The sequence below is a fragment of the Eumetopias jubatus genome, unplaced genomic scaffold (assembly GCF_037043125.1).
Source record: "Eumetopias jubatus isolate StellerSeaLion01/CBP00866 unplaced genomic scaffold, mEumJub1_p1.0 scaffold_12, whole genome shotgun sequence".
NCBI lineage: Eukaryota > Metazoa > Chordata > Mammalia > Carnivora > Otariidae > Eumetopias > Eumetopias jubatus.
The window spans coordinates 38,655,829-38,669,175 of NW_028274818.1; positions in this window are offsets into that span (position 1 = coordinate 38,655,829).

Genomic DNA, 13,347 nt, shown 5'->3' on the forward strand with positions numbered 1-13,347 from the left:
ATCTGCCCTGGGCAGAAGGAGGGCTGCTTCTATCAGGGAGGCAGAAGGAAAGAGGAGAGGACAGGTTATGATGTAAACCGGTGGGGGGGTGAGGAGGAAGCTGAGGAGTCACGTGCCCTAGGCTCTTCGTGTTTTTAGTGAAGGAGGCAAGGCTGAGGTGGAGTAAGCAGAAGGATGGCGGGGCGGGCGGTGGGGGGGTGTTTGAGGCGAGAGAAGATCCAGAAATTGTGGATGAAGAGAAGAGAGAGAAAGGACTTGGTGGCAGGGTTGAGGTTGGAGACCCCATATTCACGGCGACTCTCAGCAGCCTGGTGGTGGAGCAGAGGACTGTGATGGATCCAGAATTAGGATTCCAGGTGAGACCTCAAAGGTAACAGCGAGGAAGTTAAAGAAGAGATAGATCACGAGGTGTTGATTAGAAAGGGAAGGATGCAAAGCTAGATGAGTTCTGGTACATGGAGAGAAATTTAGCTTGTCATTGATAGAAGAGTCCATGAGATGAAAAGCAACACAAAACCCCACATACATTGAAGGAGAGAAAGATAAGAAATAGGAGGATGCAGCGCAGAAGGGTGGTCCTTCTAACTGTGAAGGCTTCCGGGAGGATGGCAGGACCAACATGGAGAGTAAGACAACCAGGTAGATGAGGGGAGTGACAACGAGGTCACAGCACAGGACCTCCCTCCCCCTCCTCCTGCTGAGCACTGTCATCCCCTGACCTCCTCTCCCGCCCCCTCATTTACCTGCCGCTCAGCTCAGTCCCGTGTCTGTGGAAAGCACATGATGGTGAGGCCAGATTCCAGCGGGCCCAGCCAAGTGGCAGAGGGGAGTCAACTGAGGATGAAGGTCCAGGCACGTGCCCGGCAGAGACGAAGGCTCATTTGGCCGAGAGGGAGGCGCTGCGGTGGGAAGGTGTGTCTGAATTGCTGCGGGTCCCCGAGAGGATGGTGTCCCTTTTCTCTCGTGGTACAGTGGGCTGCCGGGTTTTTGTGGGAAGATGGAGAGAATATTATAAATGCTGCTGGGCACCTTCATGGGGCTCGGACTTGCCTGCGCGGAGGGGTTGTTGTGGTCTGATGGAATCAGGCTGGAAGACTCTGGGGCTTTCAGTTCCCGCTGACCTTGGCCAAGGTCATTCCTGAGCCGTGAGGGAGGATGGAATTGGCTCGTGCCTCGATGGAAGTGGTAGACACTCCCGGGGGGTCCAGGCTGGGAGAGGCTGGCCCCAAGTGACTGAGTGAATTGGTTGATAATACAGCCAACCTTCAAGGTGGTCTTTCATCACCTGCCCAAGCGGGTGGCACAGGTGAAAAGTACAGCAGGGCTCAGGCTGAAACGGTCAAAGATGAGTTGCTGGGCCATTAAGAATGGATGCATTTCCGTGTTTCTACTGGGGGAGGTGGAAGTGGGCTGAGCTCAGCAAGGGGTGGTGTTTCTGAGAGCCCCCCAGTCTTGGGGCCACTCAGTCCCCTGTTTGGCTCCTGGCAGCTGAACCGATGGGCTTGGGCAGAGAGGGTTTGACAAGCATGTTCAGGGGATAGCAATATAGCAATAGGCTTGGTGAGTTGGTGACTCGGCAGATTGGCCCAGTCTAACATGTTGGCCTCCTGGCATGTTTGGGGTGTTCAGAAGTCTTATTGGTCAGCCCCAGTGTTCCCACATGTTTTCATAGTGGACACAGGATGGCTGCTAAAATCAACGACCCCTAGAAGCCTAGGTAGGTGGAATGATGGGCCTGGACAACTCCCCATGATTTTGTTTGCCTCATCGCTTCCCACTGAGACTAGTTGAGGCCCCTTCGTTTGTGCCTGGCAGGCCATGTTGGGGCATTCCTATCTATCGGGGAAGTCCTCATGAAGTTCTGTCTGCAGAAACGAATTCTGTTCTAGGCTATCCATCCTTAGATCTGAAGAACAAATGGCAGATGGGATGAGACTAGGGAGAGGGAAGGCTGCACAATTATGGTAAAAAGGAAGGAGGGAGAAGATCCCTCCCTGCCCTTTCTTTGATGAGGACACTGAGTCTGATAAAGCCTAACCTAGGGAAGCAGAGGGGTGAGCTGCAGCTCCTCACCCCCTTCCACCTTGTTATTCCTCTGCCCCCAAGTGACCCCTTCCCTCTCTACAGTGGTGTCTCAACATCCTAATATGTTTCTTATTTGTGGCCAATTCCCACACTGGGCAGAGGCCCCTGCTTCCCCCTTCAGAAGCTGAGGTGGGGCAGGCATGCTCTGTCCTGCTCCCTGGCATCTGGGCAATGTGCAGGTGATGTGGTCTTGGACAACTGGATGCTTCAATCTACCTGATACTGGGAGCAATGAGGGTCCAGCAGGGGCAATGCATGTCCAGTGACAGGCGCAGTACCTGGGGCCATAGACCAGACTGTGACCGGGGGTGGGCTGGCTGCCCCTCAGCTCCCTGGCCTCCTTGTTCTGCCTGTTGGCTGCTTTTCTGGTTTTTCTATCACCTCTATGAGCTCTCAATTATCCTTCTAATAAATCTCTTTTCTACTGAAGTTGGAGTTGCTTTCTGTTGTTGGCAACTGAGAATCTTGACTGAGAAGCAGTCCCCAGGAACCCACAGTGCACTTTCTGCCTTTTCTTAAATTCAGAAGCCCTTGGTGCATGCTGCTCTTTGAATTGTGTTTGTGAGTCTTGTCTTCCTATGGTATAAGCTCCCTGGGAGAATGGATCATGTTAATTTTTCCTTTCCCAAGAGTACCTATCTCATTTTGTTTGCTCTGTAAATATTTATTGAATAATGGACAAATGGATGACTATGTAGCTAAGTATGTGTATTAGCTATCTACCGAGGCACCATGAATACCCCAGAACTTGGTGGCTTAAACTGGCAATAAACATTTGTTATCTCACACAGTTTCTAGGAGTTAGGAATTTGGAGTGGCATAGCTGGGTGTTTGTCTCCTGTGGTTTCAGTTAAGATGTTGGCTGGGACTGTGGTCTTCTGAAAACTGGACTACATCCAGGGAGTCTAGTACCAGGATAGTTCACTCAGGTGGCTAACGAGTCAGTGCTGGTCGTTGGCAGGAGCCGTTAGTTTCTACCCATGTGGACCTCTTCACTGGGCTACCTGAGGATCTCTACAACATGGCAACAGGCTCCCCTCAAAGCAAATGAACCAAGACAGAACAAAGCAGGAGTGGGAATATCTTTTATGATCTGGCTTCAGAAGTCACACTCCTTTATTTCCACGACATCCTATTGGCTACACATGTCAGATCTAGTCAGTGTGGGAAGGAAATATACAAGGCTGTGACTACCAGGAGGTGAGAATCATTAACGCCATCTTGGGGGCTCTCTACTGCCACATGGCTCACAAAGACAGCTGGGAATGGATTTTCAGGCTCAGGTCCTACCTTAGGCACATACTTTGGAGATCACAGAGGAAGCTAAAAATGATGTTGGCCTTCCTGTCCTCTCTGGTTAGTCTTGCCCAGAGGTCTTCCCTTTCAGTTTCCTGATGTGGTGAGTGAGGCCCATCTAATGACACCCTGGGATCTATGCTCTGATCCTCAGAGGCCTGGAGGCCATGGTGGGGCCACTGGGAGGCTTCACTTAGAGGGACCACACCTGAGGCCTCTCGTTCCCCATCATTTACTCCTCTTGTGGTGATTGCACGAAGTTCTTCTCTTGCTGTCCTGCTCTAGGAAGATGGAGTTGTTGAGTAGCATCCCTTTAATATTCATGTCAACCTGGAACTTCAGAAGATGACCTTAATTGAAATAGGATCTTTGCACATGTCATAAAGTAAGGATTGAGGTGAGAACATGCTGGATTAGACCCTGATTCCTGTGAAAGTGTTCTTCAAAGGGAGAATGACATAAGGAGACACAGAGAAGGAGGTGACATGAAGAAGGAGGAGAGATCAGAGTGATGCATCTACCAGTCAAGGAACACCATAGATGCTCGTTGGGAAAGGAGCATCAACACCTCTCCTTCAGAACCTCCAGAAGGAAACCATCCCACTGACACCTTCCTTTAAGACTCCTGGCCTCCTGCACTGTGTGAGAACAAATTTCTGATGTTTTCAGCCACCCAAGTTTGTGGTGATTTGTTACAGTAGTCCCTACAGTGGCCTCTAAGTGTTCAAGAGAAAGGAAGAGCTGCACGTCTTTCACTTTAAATCAAAAGCTGAAAATGATGAAACTTAGTGAGGAAGGCATGTCAAAAGCTGAGATGGGCCAAAAACTAGGCCTCTTGTGCCAGACAGCCAAGTTGTGAACACAAAGGACAAGTTCTTGAAGGAAATTAAAGGTGCTGCTTCAGTGAACACACAAATGATAAAAAGTGAAACGGCCTTACTGCTGATATGGAGAAAGTCTGAGTGGTCTGGATAGGAGATCTAACTAGCCACGACATTCCCTTAAGCCGAAGCCCCATTCAGAGCAAGGCCTTAACTCTCTTCGATTCTATGCAGACTGAGAGAGGTGAGGAAGCTGCAGAAGGAGCAGAGTTTGGTTCTTGAGGTTTAGGGAAAGAAGCCATCTCTGTAACATAACAGGTTAAGGTGAAGTGGCAAGTGCTAGCGTAGAAGCTGCAGCAAGTGATCCAGAAGATCTAGCTAAGAGAATTCCTGAAGGTGGGCACAGTAAATAACAGATTTTCAATGTACATGAAACAACCTCCTTTTGGAAGATGACATCTAGGACTTCTGTAGCTACAGAAGAGAAGTCTATGCCAGGCTTCAAAGCTTCAAAGGACAAGCTGACTCTCTTGTTAAGGGCTAACCCAGGTGGTGACTCTAAGTTGAAGCCAATGCTCATTTAGCATTCCAAAAAACCTAGGGCCTTTAGGAATTATGCTAAATATGCTCTGCCTGTGCTCTAGAAATGGAGCAACAAAGCCTGGATGACAGCACGTATGTTTACTGAATTCTTGAAGCCCACTATTGACACCTATTGTTCAGAAAAAAAGATTCCCTTCAAAAGATTATTGATGATTGGCCATGCACCTGGTCACCCAAGAGCTCTGCTGGAGATGTACAATGAGATTAATGTTGTTGTCATGCCTGCTAACACAACATTCATTCTGCAGCCCATGGATCAAGGAGTCATTCTGTCTTTCAAGCCATCTTATTTAAGAATTACATTTCCTAAGGCTATATCTGCCATAGACAGTGATTCCTCTGAAGAACCTGGGCAAGGTAAATTGAAAACCTCTGGAAAGGATTTATCATTCTAGATGCCATTAAGAACCTGTGATTCGTGGGAAGAGGTCCCCCGACTGTCAACATGAACAACAGTCTGGAAGAAGTTGATTTGTGGATGACTTGGAGGGGCTTAGGACCTCAGGGGAAGAAGTAACTGCAGATGTGGTGGAAACAGCAAGAGAACCAGATGAGAAGTGGAGCCTGAAGATGGGACCGAACTGTTACAATCTCATGATCAAACTTGAACAGATGAGGAGCTGCTTCTTACAGATAAGCAAAGAAAGTAATTTCTTAAGATGGAATCTGCCCCTGGTGAAGATGCTGTGAAGATTGTTGAAATGACCACAAAGGCTTGAAGATATTACATAAACGTATTTGATAAACGGAGGCAGGGTTGGAGAGGATTGACTCCAATTTTGAAAGAAATTCTTTCAAAAATGGGTAAAATGCTGTTAATCAGCATAGCATATTACAGAAATCATTCAATCAACATAGCAAATTTCATTATTGTATTATCTTAAGAAATGGCCGCAGCCACCCCAGCCTTCAGCAACCCCCACCCTGATCTGTCAGCAGCCCCCACCCTGATCCGTCAGCAGCCATCAATATCGAGGCAAGACCCTCCACCAGCAAAAAGATTATATGACTCTGAAAGCTCAGATGATGGTTAGGATTTTTTAGCAATAAAGTATTTTTAACTTAAGATGTACACATGGTTTTTTCAGACATAATGCTACTGCACACTTACTAGACTACAGTATAGTATACACATAACTTTTATATGCACTGGGAAACCAAAAAAAGTCATTTGACTCACTTTAGTGTGATATTCACTTTATTGTGATGGTCTATAACTGAACCTGCAATATCTCCGTGGTAACCACGTACAAATCTTTGAAAGACTTTCGAAGACTCACCCTGGCTCAGAGTGCATAACTGGAAGCAGGAGTGGGGTTTGGGTAGTGCTCTGGGGGGAAGGAGGGGTCTTTCTTCATAACCCAGAAAACCTCAGGACAGCTTCCTCTCCAGCTTTATTGAGCAGCCCTTCTGCAACTTTCCCACACCCAATGGTGCTCTGCCCATTGCGGTCCCCGGGATTGCCGACATGTTGGGCTGGGCTGGGACCAGAGATTCAGACTGGCTTGCTCCATCTGAAAAGGTAGAACGATCAAATAAGACCTGTTCTATCCAACAGCCCATTCATTGACTTAATCCACAACTCGTCGATTGATCGATTAATTAACTACATTATTAATTCAAGGTTGATCATGAGCAAACACCGTGTGGTTATTTCTTGCCTCTTCTCAAGGGTTTATTCCTATACTGCACCCAGGAATCAAATGGTTTTTAAAAAACTGAAGCCCCTCCAGTGAGGTGGAAAGAATCTGTTATACTAATTTATACCAACTTAATCATACTATTATTAGGGACCTAATGGATTTTTTCCTCAACTGGGTATGTGCATTTTAAAAAGTGAGATCTGGAAAACTCAGTAATTGCTCTCTGGTGCTTGCGTTGTAATCAGCGCTGTCCTACAGCTCATCCCAGAGCAATGGACAGCATTGCTCAACGCTGTCCTACAAGCTGTCCTACAGCTCATCCCAGAGCAATGATTCTGCCTGAATCTGTTGGTGACAAGCTAAGGGAGTGGGCTCCTCTGTGTCATCTCTCGTGGCATAAGGCTGGGGCTAGAGACAGGAGAAATCGAGGGAACCCCTTCTGCTTTTGGACAACTTCATTCCCAGTGGTGAAGGAGAGTGGGGGTGGGGGTAGCTTAGCCCAGGGCCTCCTCCTTGGGGTGGAGTTGACCTTGAGAGGAGCAGTGGCGTCTACCGTCCCTTCCTCTGGGGCTCTTTAGTGCCAATCTGAACAGTCTGGAAATGGAATCTCTGGGACCCCTCCCCATCACTATTATTATAATAAACTACAGGATTGTAGCCGCGGAGCCTCAGGCTTCAGGAATGCAGCCTGTAATTACCTCGCTTCTAAATGCTCCTGGTAATGGATGATGAGGCCTCATGCATCAGACCAGTTAAATTGCTGAGCGACTCGGCCACAATTTAACTTGGCAGACAACACGCTCCAACTTGGCAATGAAGAGAACGTGAACTATTTGGGAATTGTTAACTTTTAGAACAACCTGGAAAGCGCCAGGGAAGTCTCTGGAAGGGAGAAGTGAAGTCAGTGAAGTCTTGGACCATGAGCGGGTTATCCATGGCCACCTACCCTTTACTGCCCACCCGGCCCCGCACCGCAGGCAATACCGATTGCAGGGATGACCCGGGTCCTCCAGTGCGATCACACTCACTGCACCAGGCACTCTGCTGGATGCTGGCGGTGAAGGAGTGCTGCAGACAAGACCACGCCAGATCTCTGTCCCCCAGGAGTTTATGTTCGGTGGGGGCAGACCCACACACATCTGCTTCATGGGCTACGGTGGGATCCGTTCTGTAGAGATACAAACTGAGGAGCTGGGGCTTAATGGTAACTGCGTAATCTTGCTTGGAGTGGGAGGGATTATGGAAGGTGTTACAGGAAAAGTGACAGTGTCTGATTGGACATTGAAGCACGCCCAGGGTTAGGGCATGCCACAGGTGTAGGTTACCTGGGGAAAGGAGGCTGCGAGCAGTGTGGCAGGTCATGAAGTGAGTACACAGGTGAAAGGGGAGGGAGAAAATGAGAGGGTGGCCCTGTTTCCAGTAAGCCGGGGTTGGGCTATGAAGCCAGATGCATTCCCTTCCCCAGGGGAACGTGCTGGTGCAGACCTCACGGGTTCCAGTCCGGCCAATCCCTGGGGTCGCGCCTCAGCTGGGGCGGTACACAGGCTGCTTAAGCCCTGGTCCTGCATGTTGGGCGAGGGGCCAGGGTTAGCTCAGTGCAAACTCAGTAGTGCTGCAGACCAGCTGGATGGCTCCAGAACTCCCAGGCACTGTCCCTCCGCTCCGCTCCTCTCATGTCCTTGAACAGACTCCGGTGTGTGCGTGGCCATTCCTACCCCTGGTGTGATCCTCTCCTCTCCTCCCCCACGGCCCTTCGAGAGCTTATGTTCCGAAAGGGTCAGCCCCAGCTCCCGAGAACCTGACCTTGGGGCGAAGACCTGGCGGCAGGGAGGCTTGTGGGTGGACTGCAGCTGACCTGGCGCAGGTCTGGGGCACAGTGCTCCCTGGGGCCCGTTCTGTCTGCCAGGGATGGAGATGAGATGTGGCACTTCCCATCACCCCGGGGATGGGCAGCTGTCCCTGCTGGAGGGACCATGGGGGCTCCCACTGACCTCTCCTCGACTGTCTTTTCCTCTTTCATTCATCAGGCCCCGACTGCTTCCAGAGCTCCTTATACATTTGTTACGAATCTTTATTTCCAGATTAGCCACCATGCACACAAAATGGAGCGTCCCTGATTTGAGGAGCAAAAACAGTGATTACTAGATTGGTTCTGTCTCGCCGAATGTGGAAGAACAAACAATGCCACACAAATTTAGTTTGTATAGCGTCTTTCAAACCGCGCAATGCCCCGGGCACAGCGCGGAGTTGCTGTAAATAATACAATCGCCAGATAAACATTCTAAACATCTTTGCATCAAGCTTCGTTTCAACCGGCCATACTGCGCCAAGGAAGCTGGAAGGAGAGATGGGGGCGGGCACGGCCCTCAGGCCCCGGGGGGAAAGCCAACAGGGATGTGGCTGGAGGGGCCGTGGCAAAAAGGTGGCAGCGCGAGCGTGGTCGGGAATTGCTGCAGTCACACGAGGTCAGGAAAGGGAGCACGAAGGTGGGAGGGCTGGGCGGAGGTTGGTCCCTGAGAAGCAGCAGGAGTCCAGACGAAGTCGGCCCCCTCTCCCAGGGCGCCCCTCCGCGGTGGACAGGACTAGGGAGAGGCAGGTAGGAGACCGACGAGGGAGGTTAGTTCCTTTCATGGAAGTCTCTAGAACAAACACCGGGTAGTCGGGACCTGGCTGTTTTACTTACATCCCTTTGCTGTGTGACTCAATTTTGTCTCCCTGACCCTTGGCTTTTCCAAGAGGGAATGTTATAGATCATTAAATTTCCCTCCAGGCCTGACGGCCTCTGAGTCATTAATTCTGTGGCCCCCACAAATCCACCCCCCTGCCCCCATCCCTCTTGTGAGCCCAGGAGTGTCTCGCCCTTGCCCTCTGACTGAGGGGAAGGGGTGCAGCTCCCTCTCAGCTGCAGTGGGAGCCTCCCCTCGGTTTGCCCCCGAGCAAAGCCTCCACCCCACTCCTAGGCTAGCTCTGGAGAAGCGGAGGGTGGACCTGAGCATCTAGACTTCGCTTGAATCAGTCTGCCTCTGAATCTTCCTGTGCCGCCTTGGGCAAAAGACAACTTGATTCTCAATTTTGTCGACTTTGAGTGGGCATAAAGACACCTTGTCACGGGGTTCTGGTGAAGAGACCTGAAATAATATGAGCCAGGCACCCGGTATGCTGTCTAGCACACAGTGAATGCACAAGAAATGATGGCTATTATTTTTTTTAACTATTGGAGATGGCGCTTTCATCCACGGAGAGGGAACACGCTTCGCCCTGCCCCGCGGGGAGCATCTGGGGACCCAGGGGAGGTTGTAGGGCTGTGAGGATAAGGAGGCCAGACACCCTGCCCTGTGGGGCCCTGCCCGGAGGGTGGGTTGCGGGGGGTGGGGAGCAGCGCGGGCTGCCTCTGGGATGGGCTCCTGGAGCACGCTCTCATTTTCCAGTTGCTGGAGTTTTGTTCATCAGTTCCTCCTAATTTGGGTGAAGTTCGCCATATGGAGAGCAGGGAACAGTGTTAAAAAAGCTTTCACACATAGATAGCGCCGCGCTTTCTCTGCTAAATGAGGACTCTCTTCCCCAGCGCAGATTTCACACGCCGATCTCCGATCTCCCGGGGTGTTGAGTTCCCTCATCAACAGGGGTGGGGTTGTTGAGGCTCTTGGAGCCATTGTCTCTGGCCGGCGGGGTCCTGTTCCGACCCCAGGAGAAATCCCATCTTCTTTTTCCTCCCCAGGGGTGAGGGTTTTCCAGCCCGCTCAGGTGCACCAACTGTGTTTCCCACAACGGCGAGCATGCGTGGCTCCCCCCGCCCGCCCCCCGCAGCCGGGCTGCCAGGCCTTGCATGCCGGGGTCTCCCGGGGATCCCTCTGGATGCTGTTCTCGTTTCACGTCTGGAAGAGAGCTGGGCTGTTCTGAACTGAGCCCAAGCCCCCCTGTTCCCCAACCCACAGCGCATTCTCTAGAACTTTCTCTCCCAGCCAAGACATCTGCCGCAGTGTGACTCCTCACCCCTCCCCACCCCTTCTTCCTGGCCTGACTGCACGCGTTTGCCTATTTTAGTTAAGAATAAATCTCTTCATTTGTCTACTGGAGGCTGAAACTCGCTGTCCGTCACCTCCAAAGGCGGCACCCTTCCTGCAGGTGCTCCCGAGGGCTCTCGCTCAGCCAACAGCACAGTAGTGGTCACACTGGCTGTTTTATCTGCCTGGGTGTGCCTGTGCTTGGGGTGGGAGGGGGTCAGTGGGCAACTGGTTTGGCTTCAGCTCCTTCCTTAGTGATCGAAATGATAGCGGTATTCAGCCACTTAGTGAGCACTTACTGTGTACCAGTTCCTATATTTTATGATCTCATTTCCTACTTACAATAACCAGGCAAGATCTGTGTGATCATCCGGACTTGAAAGAGGAGGAAACTGAGACTCAGAGAGGTTAAGTGACTGGCATAAGGTTGCACAGCTAGCTAGTGACAGAGCTGATGTTCGAATCCAGATCTACTGACCCTAAATCTTATGCAGTTTCCGTTAGCCTCCTCCCCTCTCCCTTGCCTTACTGCTCACATCTTGCTGCATCCAGAGATGCCCCACACTTGGGTCAGGGACAAAAACTGCACAGAAATCAATTGAGGACTGAAACTTAAGGACTACGGGAAGAGAGTTAGCATTTTCCTAGGCTGGCTGGTTCTATGGAATGGTGGCCTGTGTTAGGAGAGAAGTGAGCATCTGTGACTTTGTTCTAGTGGAACTCTGCCACCCACATGGGTTTGGCTCTCCTTGGGACCCTTGTACAGCACTGCAGGGTGTGACTTTGCCACCCTGTGGGAGGAAGAGGAGCTTGAAATTGTTTTTGAGATGTTGTCATTGATTTTCTTTAATGCACAAAAACATTTCCATTCGCACACGGGCTTAGTTGAGGGGGACAAAAAAGAAGATTTGACACAAATTTAGGGGGCTAGGTGGAGCTCAGGGAGGGAGCCTGAGTGCCTTGTCGATTGCTCTTCAATTTATCAGTATTTTCCTGGAGTTCCTTTGCAAAGCCCTCTGCTTAATCTCGCCACTGCGGGGGGGCGGGGGGGGTTTGGAAGAGGGGACGTGGCTTCCCGCTTGCCTTGGCTTCCAGACCAGTTTAGGCCGGCAGCTCTGCCCCTGCTCCAGAGCTGTCCTGTTTTTCTCAGACAGCGTATGGCTTTCAGGTTAGAGTTCTAGGTCCCCAAAAGAAAAAAGTGGGAGACAGTGGTCCCGCCTGTGTCCTCTGTGGGGCACAGGACCTGGTACAAAACCTTTGCACTGCAGCACGGGTACCCTTGCACCTGTGAGTCATAAGATAAAGCAGTCCTACACTGTGAAACGGCAGCGAGGATGGCTGGTAAGGTTCCAACAGTGCTTACAAACGTGACAAAAGTAAAAATAAAAGAGGGCTGTCTCGAGGGGCGCCTGGGTGGCTTGTTGGTTGAGAATCCGACTCTTGGTTTTGGCTCAGGTTATGATCTCAGGGTCCTGGGATCCAGCCTCGCATCAGCATGGAGTCTGCTTGAGGATTCTCTCCCTTTCCCTCTGCCCGCCCCCTCGCCCCCCATGCTCTTTCTCTCTCACTCTCAAATAAATAAATAAATCTTAAAAAAAAAAAAAAGAAGGCTGTCTCCGATGGGTGAGGGGAGCAGGGAATAGCAAGAGAGGAAAATGGGGTTCCTAGTTCTCTGCTCCCTGTCCCCCTTCTCCTGAGGGCCGCTAGGCATTCCAGGGTCCCTAGGTGGATTTTCTCTAAAACCTCAAAAAAGCCCCCTTCCCAGTTTTTCTGGGTTGGGCTCCTGTCTCATTTGCTGAGACTGCCGTCACGAAGTACCGGAAACTGGGTGGCTTAGAAAAACATTTATCCTTTTGCAGTTCTGGAGGCTAGAAGTTGGAGATCAAGGTGTTTCTCTAGCTCCTGGTAGTTCCTGGGCATGTGGAGCAGAACTCCAATCTTCGCCTAGTGTTCTCACTGTGTGTGTGTCTGTCTCTTGTCCAAAGTTCCTCTTTTTATAAGGACACCAGGCCTATTGGATTGGGGTCTACCCTGATATCCTATCTTAACTTGATTACCTCTGTAAGGAAGCTAGCTTCAGAGAAGGTTACATTTTGAAGTACTGGGGGTTAGGACTCCAACATATCTTTTTTGGGGGCACAATGAGACCCTCATAGCCCCTCTCTTCTCCAGACTTGTTTTTCTGATTTAGCTGTCCCTTAAATTTGAATGAGACTTTACAGTCTGCAAACTGCTAGCATAGTGAGAAACACGTGGGCTAGAAATTCATAAAGTTTTGTGTTCAAACCCTGGTGTTCCCATGTACTAGCTACATGGCTGTGGAACATCCACCAGTTTCTTAATCTTGGTTCTTCGTTGGAAATCGGTGGCAAAATTTCTACTTTATTGGTCAGACGGGAGGTTTGATGAACTGAAGGGCTTGGTATGGTGCTTGATACAGCAGGATAGGTGCTCGACAGATGGAGGCTGCAACAAAGGGGGAAGTGATTATCCCCATTTGCTGATGAGGACACTGAGGCTCAGATGATCCAATCTGGAGACAGCTCGACAGCCATGTCTGCAGACTCTGGAGCCCCCTCCCTGCAGAACCCCACTTTGGCTTCATGCCTTGTGTGGTTACAGTACTCACCTCACCATGTTGCACTTACTATGTATATTTTTTAAACCTGTCTTCTTCCCTTGCTTGACTCCAAGTTCCTTGAGGACTGTGACTCACCTTATTCGTTTTTCTTTTGTATTTGCTTTTTTATGGTAGTAAAATATATATAACATCAATTTGACCATTTTCACCATTTTTAAGTGTAAGGTTTGGTGGCATTAAATACACCCAACATTATCATGTAACCATCACCACCATCCATCTTCAGAATATTTTTATCTTCCCAAACTGAAACT